Raw genomic sequence first — 11246 nt, 5'->3', positions numbered from 1 at the left:
GAATTATTTTTCTTTGCTTATGAATTTCCATTAATTTTGGTTTATTGGTCAATTTTTGGGTGCATATTTTTAGTAGTGACTTAACGATTTGAGTGTAATTTTTTGGCTTGCATTTTGCCTGAAACTCTTTAGTTTTAATTTTCCTTCTTGTACCTCTCCCTACATATGTCATAATTGCCTAGGGCCTAAATCACGTATGTTGTGGGCACATAGGTGGGTACAGGCCACCACCTACTTTCTTATTTATGCTTTATTAATTGGCACCCTTGTGCATACATTATTTATTTTATTTATTTATTTGGTTTTGTATAGCGCCGGGCGGCCATAGGGCATCGTAGCGCTTGTTACAGAGTACTTGTTGATTACAGAGATTAGTTGCCTACAGGCTATACAGTGTTCTTAGTCTGCTTACATGGTTGTGCAGACATAAGAGGCAAGTTACAGGTTAATTAGAAGGTGACAGTTGATGTCGGTCTGAATTTAGCTTAAGTACATTTGCAGAAGCAGAGTATTTAAATAAACAGTTTTGTTTTGAGCATTTTTCTGAACACAGTATAGGAATTTTCATTTCTTAATGCTGTGGGGTGTGCATTCCAATTCTTTGGAGCTAGATATTGGAAGCTGGCACCACCCGCTTTAGCTCTTTTGAATATAGGGATGATGATCTGGTTGGAGAGGTGGGTTCTAATAGGTCTGGAGGAAGTACAGAGGGTGATTCTTTTGGATAGGTAAGGGGGAGCATTGAATGAAAGGCATTTGTGTGTGATAGCTAGTGTTTTGAAGAGAATGCGCTCTTTGATAGGGAGCCAGTCTGCTTCTTTTCTTGCTTGAGATATGTGCTCCCTTTTGGGGATACTGAGTGCAGCCCTAAGGGCGTTCTTTTGCGTTACTTGTAGTTTGTGTATGTTTTTGGCAGAGGTGCCCAGGAAGAGTGCATTGCACTAGTCCAATTTGGTGCTGACAGTGGCTCTGGCAATGGATAGACAGTTTTGTGTTGTTAGGAAGGGTTTGACGCATTAATGATTTTAGTGGTGAGAGCTGCAGAGGAGGCTATGGCATTTATCTGTCGGGTCATGGATAGGGAGGAGTCGAGGTATACCCCTAATGTTTTGACTGCTGATGATACTGTAATAGTAGTGCTGTAGACAATGAAGGAGTTGTAGTGTGGTGATAGTGTGTTTAGCGTTTCTTTGGTGCCTACTACAAGGATCTCAGCCTTGTCTCGGTTGAGACACAATCCGTTTGCTGCCAACTGGGTTTGGATTGCAGTGTAGATGTTAGTTAGGGTAGCTGCATCTTGTTCATAGATGCCGCTGAGTGGGATTAAGACTTGTGTGTCATCAGCATAGTTGTTGTAGGCTATGTTGCGACTGTCGAGGTCATTGAATAGTGGGAGGGTAAAGATGTTGTAGAGAGTAGGTGCCATGCAGGAGCCTTGTGGAACTCCACAATGAATGGTAGTGGGTTGGGCAGCGGCGGAGTCAGAGAACACTCTCATGAGTCTACCAGAGGAAGGAGCCAATCCATGCTGTAGCTTCAGGAGAGAAACGGGCCGCATTTTGTAGTTGCTTCCCTAGAATATCGTGGTTAACGAGGTCGAAAGTCGCGGACAGGTCTAATAAGAGGAGGAGAGCTGGCTTCCCTTTGTCCATGATGTCGCTGAGTTGAATTTTTAGATCTAGTAGGGCGGATTCTGTGCCATGACCAGGACGGAATCCATATTGTCTTTTGCCTAGGATTTTGTTTTCTTCTAGGAATTGTTGAATTTGAGTGTACGCTACCTTATCCAAGATCTTAAGCAAGAATGATACGGTGGTGATGGGCCTGTAGTTAGTAGCTATTTCAGGGTCTAGTGTGGGTTTCTTAAGTAGTGGGTGTATCCAGGCCTCTTTAAGGCAGTCTGGGACGGTATTGGAGTTGAAAGAGGCATTGATAAAGGTTTTGAGGAAAGTGGATAAAGATTCGGTGCACTCTTTGACTAGTTTGGCGCGGCATGCATCGCCTTTGCAGTTGGAAGTTTTGATTTTTTTGACTATTTCTATTACCTCGGATGTTGTTAACTTCCCTGAATGAGAATGGTTTGATTGTTTGTGGGTTTGTCTTGATTTCAGTGCAGGAGGTGATATTAATGAGATTTGAGAGGTTTTTGTGGTGTTCCTGGATCTTGACCTGTAGTTTTTCAATTTTACTTAGTAAGGCTGTTTGCACACTCGTGCACCAGGCAGCGTCTTTAGTGATTTCTAGCAATTTGGTGGCTGGGATGGAGAGTTCTCTGTATATAGCGAACAGTTCTTTGGACTCGGAGGTGGCATTAGTGATTCTGTTGTTGTAAGATGAAGATTTGGCGGATGTTATCGCTTTTTGTAGGTGGCGGCAATGGCTTTGTAGGTTGATAGCGTGGTATCATGTGGGGAGCCTAGCCAATTCTTCAAAGCTTTGCGTTTTTGTGTTTGGAGTTCATTGGTGAACCATGTGTTATTGTGTTTTATTTTTTTTGGCTGTTTTGTTTTGTAGAGATGCAATGGTTTCAATAGCTGATTCCATGATGGAATTTTATGTGACTGGGAGCACCGTGGGATCAGTGGATGTGGGGCGAAGGAGAGGAGGTATTTCTAGGAGAGGGAGGATGTTCTCTTTGGTTAGGTTTCGGGCACTCCTAGCTAGAGCCTCAGGGATGGGAGCGTTAGCTTTGGCTGTGTTGGTGCACGTGAGAATAAAGAAGTGGACGAGGTGGTGGTCAGACCAGGGAACAGGGGTGTTGGAGCTGACATCTTCTTGGAAGTTGTGGTCAATTACCCAATCAAGTGTGCGACCTTTGCAGTGTGTGGGTGTGAGGTTTCTTTGCTGGAAGCCGAATTCGGAGAGAGCTACGGGTAGGTCTTTGGCTGGTTTGTCTTTAGGGTCATTGAGGCCTAGATTAAGGTCGCCTAGAACAAGTGTTTTGGAAGACGTTTTGATGTTGTCACTTGCAAGGTGCATAAGGTTGTCGTGGACGTTGTCTATGGGGCCTGGAGGGCGGTAGACTAGGTGGATGGTGATTGTGTTATTGGCTGATGTGGCTATTTTGATTGTGAGGCAGTCGGCATTTTCACCAAGGTTAGAGGCAGTTTCTCTTATGGTTAAGGAATCTTTTACTATGAAGGCTACACCTCCACCTTTGGTAGTAGTTCTATCTTGTCTGTAGATCGAGTGTCCTTGTGGGAGAGCTAAGGAGATGGTGGTATCCAGATGCTTCATGTAGCCAGGACTCTGTGATGGCCAGGATGTCTAGGTCTAGATTCATAATGATGTCAAAAATTTCCGTGGCGTGTGCTGGGAGGGATCTTGAGTTAATGAGTGCACATTGTAGGTGAGTGGGTTCATATGGTTTGGAGCAGGTATTTAGAGTGTGTGCGATGCTTGCTGTGGTGGAGGTGCTAGGTTGTGTGGGTTGGTGTGCGATTTCAGTGGTGGCATTCGTGGTTGTTGTGGTGGTGCTGGAGTTGTGTTTGGTGCACTGTGTGGGGTGATGTGTGGATCTGAGGGTAGCCTGGGGTACAGTGTATTGTGCAGTGGTGGTGGCTTTGAGAGGGATGGTGGGGGGTATGGTTTGGGGATGTGTGTGGTGTGAGCGATGCCTGAGGAACTGGTTTCTGCTGTTGAGTGGTCTGGGGCGGGCGTGTGAGGCAGGTGGTGAGGTTAGGACGGATAGTGCTAGTTTTGTCTGTCACAGCGGAGTGTGCTGGTGGTGTGGATGTCAAGTTTGATGCTGTGTGTTGTGCGTTGTGTTGTGTGAAGACGAAGGGGAGGAATGGTGTGCGTGGAATGTAAGGCATATTGGAGTGATTGGTGGTAGCCATGTTGTGAAGCATAGAGACGTGGGTGGGCATAGAAGTGAGGTGGCAGGAGTGTGGGCATTTCAGGGAGGTGGGAGTATGCAGGAATGGCAGTGGCTCTGACTGACGAAGGGGAGGGTGGGGCAAAATCACTGTGAAGGGGTAACTAGGGTTCAGGGGTACAGTTGGAGGCAGAAATGGGCACGTTATGGGTGGCCCGGTTGAGCTAGGCCAGCAGTGTAAGGCCAGATTGCAGATAGTATTTTGTATGAGACCGTTAAACAGTTGCAGCGGCTCAGTATACTATAGAAGGCAGGTACTACTAGGTACTAAATACGGTAAAAGCTGCTAAGCAATGTGGACCAGGCAGAGTTGATTTAACAGTATTACAATAACATGGTGCTACCAATATAGCTACTGTGATGGGGAGGAAGTTAGCAAATTATACAATCATTGTTTATATACAGTAGTAACAACAACCGAGAGCGTTTGTAATGCTGTGGGCTTGTTCTTACCCCATAAAGTATCGGCGTGGTAAAGTCATGGGAGAAAAGTTGTGGGCTGGTGAGTCAGCTGTTTTCAAAAAGTTTACCGGCGAGAGACCTGTGCAGCCCTCACCCCTTCCGGCTCTGACAGGCTCGGACAGGGGGGAGCCTTTGTTTCCATGTACTTTTATGTACTCACCGGTGCTACCCAAGGAAATAGACTATTTACACACTGTCTAAAGAAGAGGTTTATTATCTGCACATATTGCACTTCAGCATTTTTCCACATTGCACGCCTCGCACTTGTGCACTTTTTGCACATCTGCATTATTTGCACTTTTGCATCTGTTGCACCTTTGCGGATTTTGCACATTTAGTGCTGAATCATGACTAAACATAAAGCCCGAGATCTACCTCCGGCCGTGAACAAAACCAAACAGAGCAAACCAAGCCAGACTGGCCCCAAGTTTTAGGGGGCCCAGACCTCCCACCAAACCATCCTGAATGAATATCTAAAACAAATGGCAGGGAAACTTGAGGAGCAAATCTTGAGCACTGAAAGGGCAATCAAAGTCGCAACGAGCGACCTGGAGGGCAAAATGACACTCCCATCCTGCCCCAACACTAATCCCCTCGGTTTATTCCGCTGTATTAATTGAAGTGACTCAGTGGGGGTGGGAGCATCATTCCTGTCAAACATGTCTGCATTGGACCCTGTTTCTATTAGACAAAGCGCGCTAGAAGCGGGTATTGAAGGTAGAGGATCATCCCCCCCTTCGCCTGGACGGGGTGATAACTCTATGGACTCGCTATCCAGTGACTTTAAAATCCTGGAAGAAGTACCAGACAAGAAATTGTCACCCATCCTCACTGGCATTGCATCACTCAAAGATTCTCTTAATATTTCTCTGACCATTTTGGATGATTTACTTAGGGGGATGCAGAACGATATCCTGGAACTCAAGGAGGCTGTCTCCATAAACAGTGTGGCTACTACAGGGCGAACAGCCTTGAGTTCAGTAACCATGGCCCATCCGGCACCCCAGAATGAGGCTCACAAGGAATATGCCGCTTGTAATCCCAGCAGTATCTGCGCATATTCACCAGAACAGGATGGGAACACGTATGACAGATGTAGCAGGTGCTAAAGGTTCAGAGATAAATTCACCCCTAAACTTGGTGCACAGCAGAATGTTATGTCTCCGCGGCCAAACAAAGTTGTAATTGATCTCCCGCCTGAAGGGGTGGAAGAAACCACTATCTCCCTAATAAACAAAACGTCCCAATGGATTAGCACCCATCTACCCGACATGAAGATCAACCCCAGGGGTACTCTGATGGCAAGAAGTGTCTCCTGGATAGGTAAAACTCCTAAACAGGGATATGGGACTGTGTGATAGTCTCCGCAGTAGCCACGGCCATGTTGGACTATCTGATCCCTGCACTTAATCCTGCTTTGCAGATCATGGAGTATAATAGCACCACAAGTACCTTGCTCCACCTAGCCGCCTTTTACCCCTTGCACACTAGCCCCATAATTCCACAGCAGGTTGGGTGGGAGGTGGCAAAGGGGAGGGCGGGTAAGCCACCCACCGAACAGGCGTGTGGGAGGTGCTTGGGTGGGGGGGGCAATCCTCACTTCAAATCTTTTAGCTACCCTGGCAGGCAGTGAGGATTTGGACTGACTATCGACCTTTCAGTAAAGAATTTAAAACCCTGTGGGGTCGGCGGTGGGAACTCCAAACTCCTCGGTACCTGAGGAGGCTAACCGCTGTAGCATGAACAGCTTAATTATTGCCCAGAGCGTGTTGTCACTTTTCTCAGCTCGAACCTCGCAGGGGCGGCATCAAAATTACAAAGGAGGGACATAGTGTCATATTTGATGATTTATGACATCATTCTTTTGCAGGAAACTTGGGCTATGGCACCCGTGCGCCTGGGCGGATATGGCTCATTTTTAAGCCCACCGAGTAAGAACAATAAAGGCTGTTGCTATGGGGGAATGGCAGTTCTGATTAAATCGTCCCTAAATGATCATGTTAAGGCAAGCGAATTGCAGTGACGCCCGAGCGGGGTTACAAACTGCTGTTGGTGAATGTTTATGATAGCCCACATGCCTCAGATACTGACAGGCTATGGGGTATTAAAATATCTGTTTGGGGCCATGCTCTTAAATCTGATGAGTGAGAATATGGTAGTGGTTTTGGGAGGGGACTTTAATGTGAAGTTGGGTAACAGGATCCCCACTGACCTGGTAGATGCGGGTGAAGATTTTGCATATGGGATTGCTCACCCACTAATGTCTGACAATAGGATGTGTTGAAGGGGTTTAGAGCTGAACTCGTGCTCCAAGGAATGGGGATTCCGCTCTTTGAATGACGTGTACACTCAGATGTACCAGGGAAGATCACATTTGCAAGCACCCAGGGTTCATCAACAATTGACTACTTCTGTATGCATGTCCAACATTGGCATCTAATTACAGACTTTGTTGTTGTAGATGAAATTGCCAGTGACCATTTTCCCCCGAGGTTGGTCATAAGACAGGATCACCTGGAGTCTCTTATTGTTGCTCACCCGCAACTAGACTTATGTGAAATTAACCCACACTGCAAATGCAGGGCACAATGGCCAAAGTGTGATCGGATATTAGTCCAACACAATGCGGTGTACATTAACGTAGATCACATCACATGCATTCTTGGTCATGATGCTGAGCCACACTAAATCACACTCTCCTCAGAAAAACTTTGGAGGTCCTTGACAGACCTATTTCAGCGCAATTTCAAAACTGGTCAAGGAAACCCAACTAGTTGGTTTGATGACACATGTAGGACCACACAGAGCACTTTGAATCGGATTCTACGTGACAAAGACAGCACTAGGGGAGATGTCATCAGGGCAAGGGCATTTAAGGTCAGTTGAAATTAGGAAAACCTTTTTGGAGAATACAGCATAGGAAGAATTTGCTCTTCGCTGCCTCCAAAAATGACTCCAAGAAATTCTGATACTTTTTGCAGGTGTACCACCATACAAGAGGGTAGAGATTCACAGGGAAAACTACGTGGAAGATAGAACATGGTTAGATGATTTCAAGTCCCTGTTCAAGGGGCAGGCAGCCAGATATGAGGGCAGTGATCAGTGTTCCATATTACGCCTGACGCTGAATGAGGTGGAAACAGCAGTTAAACAGCAAGCGCAAAAGGGGGAACTGGAATTGTGGGATCCACCCTGAAAAGCTGAAAAGCTGTTTTAATTCCTACCTGGAATCAGGAGTATATCCACAATCATGGAAAAGTGCAATCATATACCCCATATTCAAAAAAGGTGATCCGGGAAGTCCCCTGGCTTGCAGGCCCATCTCTCTGCTGGACACCTCCTTCAAGGTCTTTGAATGTGTTGTCTTACAACACCTAGAGAAATGGATTCTCCAAAGTCACATTTTCTCAGAAACCCAATATGACTTTGGGCCAGGCTTGGGCGCTCGAGACCAAGCACTCAATCTATATCTGGTTGGGGCATCCTACGTTTTTGTAAGGAGCAAAAATAGTTTTTGTAGACCTGAGCACAGCCTTTGACAGAGTGGACAGGGCTATGCTATGGCTGGTGCTCTGGTCCATGGGCTTCCCGGCCGAGTTGTTAAAAGTTCTTCAAATTATTAACGAGGACAGTACAGCATGTGTTCGATTTGGGGAGCAGGGGCAATGTACGGGCTACTTTGAGGCAGCCTGGGAAGTGTGCCAAGGATACGTCGTAGCCCCAGTGTTGTTTGCTCTGTACATCAACGGTTTAAATAGAGCTATGGTGGAGTCGAAGGCAGACTAACACAGGGTAACAAAGGGTAGGTGCTAAGGCCCTCCCTATATTGGTGTACGCAGATGACATGGTTTTCATTGCCCGTACGCCGAAAGCCCTACAGCAGTAATAGATGTTTACACTAATTTCATGTCTGATTTGAAGTTAAAAGTTAATACCACCAAATCCGCAATGATGGCATGTTCTCGAAGGGGAGGCAAGAAGATCGAAATGCGCAACATGTTAAGTAATGGTGCAATCATCCCACGTGTGTCTAAATTTGATTACTTTGGTATTTTGCTTTACTGAAAAATGGCTGGGGCTTTCTCATTTACAGAAACAGAGTACGAAAATGAAACAGACTCTGGGGGGCATTTCATGCTTCAGGAATATGTGCCAGGGCCGGCCAATCAATCTCATTCTGGAAGTTTACAAAGTACAAGCTAAAGCCGCGACTAATAATGGCACGGCACCATGAGGTAACGAAAAAAATCACATGTATTGAGGTAACTGAGAACACTTTCTGGAAAAATTATTGGACCTCCCTTGCTCTGGCCGGAATTAAGCTGTACATATAGATCTGGGTATTACCCATATATGGGATGATTGGTATATGGCGCCACTTTTTCATTGGCTAACACTATGGTGAAACCCAGGAGCCAGCCTCACTCATAGCATTATTAAAGGCTTAATGTCGGCAAAAAAATACCGTGGTTGAACTTCATCTCAAAGTGTTTATCACAACTGAATGCCCTACGTTTGCAATGCCCTGCTGTGCTACTATCATCAGCTGAGTCCAACAAGTCCAGCAGGTGTTTTGCACCCTAGTTTTTGACAAATCGGGAGACATCTGGGCTTTTAATTGATTCAAACATGAAACACTTGGTACTTACGCAATTAGACGTAATTCAACCATATTTGCTGCATAGTAACAAAAACGGTGAATTGCTGGGAAATGACCAGGACTCGTTTTAATCTTCTGTGGCTCAGACACAACACAAAGAACTGGTCGGACCATGAGCAGTCTACGGCTTGTCCTGGTTGTAGCGCTGAAAAAGAAGATTAGCTGCATTTTGTTTTATGGTGTCCATTTTATCATGAAATTAGAAAGAGGATCATTGCCCCTTTAGTGAGAGAAAATGTCTGAGAGTCGCCCTGCTTTGATCTTTCTACTACGTGCCGAATCAATTACTATTGCATGGGGGGGTTTGGAATTGTTAAGGAAGTCATTGAACAGAAGGAAGAATCTGGTGGATGCTCAATTTTCATTTGTAATGTTTTTATTGCTGTCGCTACCTATGTATCATTAACTCTGACTTTATATATTCTGTTTGGATATCATGTATTGTTGCATTTTCTGTATTGTGGTTTATGGATTTTATCCGAATAAACTTTGATTGATGATGATGACAAAATCCCTCTTGGTGGTTATGAGGTAAAAGTACTCAAATGTTGTTCAGTTCACTCAAATTAGAGGTTTTCGGGTGATCAAACTCAAGTTTAGAAGTCTGTTTACCCACAGCGTGGTGGTTGATATATACTTAAGCCGGACATTTGTATAAAACAGAAACGAACCGTGTAGTCATTGGGTTGACGGACGTTTGACGTCATTACACTACATGCTGTTTGTGTAGACTCTTAGTGGCTATTTACGATGAGTACAAACAATTGTTCTCAGTTCGGGGTCACGGAACCCAGTGATTTTGGAAACAGTGGAACATTACAAAAAACAGTTACAGGTGGGTATCCCACCCATCGTGGGTGTTGAGAAGAACCGATAGAGATGTTATTCCCGTTCCATTTTTAGATTAATCTAAGGTTCTTTTAAAGAAATTTTCTAATAAAACCATACGACAAATGATCGAAAAGTAATAATACATAGTAAGATCATTTCTGTATCGGATTATGTAGGACTGAAAGGTACCATGAATTAACGGATCAATGCCATTCACATTTGGGACACAAGACCCTGACAGACTATGCAAATAGTTGAAAAGTAGATATACAAGAACACTACACAGAGTGAAGTAAGTGAGAGTAGGTGGTGTTTGGGAGTAATGCGAGTTGCGCAGGGGGTACTTTTCTAACCTTTGAGTTGTGCAGTCTGCAATTTCACAAGGGGCCACATTGAATGATGCTGGAAAGTGTGTCTGTCCTGATAAAGGCCGTCGCGATGAAATAAAGGGACATGATGTTGTTGATGTACCCCTTCAAGGCCGATAAACAATGTGACAACAGAAGGTTTCGTTTAAAAGAAATTACATTTAGTGTTATTTTGGGTCTTGCATAATCCTAAAGGGAGAGCTACGATTGGGTTTTGTTGCCTTAGCAGTCCAGATGATGTGTCAGAAAGATACATGTAAGAGAATCGGAACTGGTTTAGTTTTAAGGTACAGGAAGCCGAACTAGGTTCCTTTTAATCTTTAGAGAAACTGTTGGGCTTTGAACATTTGAATCTATGCAGAAGTACAAATGGGATGACACTGTTCACGTACTAACCCCTTGAGCACTTTGTAATGAATGTTCTGTATGTTTGATAAATTAACTGCATTTTTAAGGTTTCATTAAGGTCGGGTGAAAAAACGTGTTTAGACTAAACTTAAATTATTTTTGTGTTGAATAAAAACAAAAAACAATTGCACGGTCTAGACCCCCGGTTTTCATGTTTGTGTGCAATGTTTGTAGTAAATGAAGTTTAATGCGCCTCATGGGTGTTTTGTGATAGAGGCTTAGTATAAGCCATCTCAGTTGTTACTGGAACATAAATAATAAACCTGTCCCCGCGTATGTTAGGTAGAGTTGATATTCATAGCCATAAGCTTAAGAGTATAACCTTTGTCTTTACTACAAATTATAAAAAACATAACACCAATTGTCATCCATATGTCACAAAGTCAAAACCAACATTCATAAATTGACGAACACAATGGATCCATCAACTGGTTTCTACTCGACTACAAATGTACTAGGGCCAACAACAGATTCTGTATAGTGCAATAGTTCATGGCCTGTGTGTGGGGCCCTATTGTATGACATGTTTCAGTCCTCAATGAGGGCAGATGACTTTCCACAGGGGACTGTGTGGAGGTTGCATGTCATTCAGGTTCCATGGTACGGAGGGGTGTGGGCCCATTGTTGTCGTACCGTACCG

This window comes from Ambystoma mexicanum, chromosome 4q (genome assembly GCF_040938575.1).
Source record: "Ambystoma mexicanum isolate Mex_15411 chromosome 4q, UKY_AmexF1_1, whole genome shotgun sequence".
NCBI classification, from domain to species: Eukaryota; Metazoa; Chordata; class Amphibia; order Caudata; family Ambystomatidae; genus Ambystoma; species Ambystoma mexicanum.
This window is presented reverse-complemented; position numbering follows the sequence as displayed.